Consider the following 1349-nt stretch of genomic DNA (forward strand, 5'->3'; position numbering starts at 1 on the left):
AAATAAGTAACTTTATAATGATTTTATGTTTATATTGATCTAAGATGATAAGAAAAGTTTGTGTGGGCAGAATGTCTCTAACCAGAAAGAAGAAGAGAAGAAAAAGATACTACTTCATTTACAAACACTGCTTCACTCATGGTAGCAACTCTGCATTCCTGTAAGTCTCTGGCATTTGGGGTGGCACTTTGCTGGTTTTATTATTTTAATATTTGGTCTATCTATCTGGGGTATAATGTAATTGGGCAATTGGGCAGATTTTAAAGTAACGAACCCACGAACTCTTCTTAATTTATCTTCTCCAACATTCAATTTCTCATTTTTTCCTTCTGTTGTTTAGGGTTTGTGTGATTATTTTTGTGTTAGTTGCATTTCCAGAGTGATTTGCTTAGTCTTCTGGTATTGAAGTAGAGACTTACTGGTGCCCAGTCTGGGGAGCTGCTGTTTGGAAAAAAAAAAAAAAATGCAGAAGTGACTTGGTTATGTTGTGCCCCTTCCCACCCCTCAGTGCACTTTGGGGCTGCTGGAGCTGACTGGGAGCCTGCATGCCGTACAGGGTAGTCAAGAAAAAAAAAAAATGAAGTACCCTGCACAAGGCATTTAGCCAAAACACTTTGCTTCCCCCATCCTCTCCAAAGAATCCCCTCCTTTAAGCAAACTGAGAAACCTCTCGGACAAAGAACCTTCTGCAGTAACTGAAGCAGCAACACCCATCCAGAGCTTCAGGAGCTTCATTTTCACTGAAGATCTGATACCATTCTAGGACTTGTGGGGTTTGTGGGCTTTCTCTCATGTATAACTGTGGTGCTTTTACTGAGGTAAAAAAACACCTCAGGAAAAGGTGAGAAAGCACCACAACTGCTTTCTCACTACACCTCCTCAAAGGAAAAGGGGGGAGAAAATACAATGAAAATTATCATGATTACTCAGTAAAATTGATTTCACGACTTACTAACAAGCTAGAGAACTAAGAAACAAAAAACTGTAACACCTTCACCTCTTCTACCTCCTTTCACCTTCCCCACCTCGTGGAGGGGAAGGTAGGCTGTGGTCAGTCCCTGATGCTTTGTCTCTGCTGCTCCCTCACAGTCCCTCCCTGCCCCTGCTCCCCGTGGGGTCCCTCCCATGGGATGCTGTCCTTCCCCAACTGAGCCTGTGGGGGCTGCCCGCAGGCAGCAACTCCAAGCACTGCTCCCACACGGCTCCGTACCACAGGGTCCATCCCCCAGGAGCAAACTGCTCCAGCACGGGTCCCCCACGGCTGGGCTGCAGCTCCCCGCAGACCCCCTGCTCCTGCGTGGGCTCCTCTCCATGGGCTTCAGCTCCAGCCCGGGGCCTGCTCCTGCGGG

Source organism: Aythya ferina, assembly GCF_964211825.1.
Source record: "Aythya ferina genome assembly, chromosome: 3".
Classification (NCBI taxonomy): Eukaryota; Metazoa; Chordata; class Aves; order Anseriformes; family Anatidae; genus Aythya; species Aythya ferina.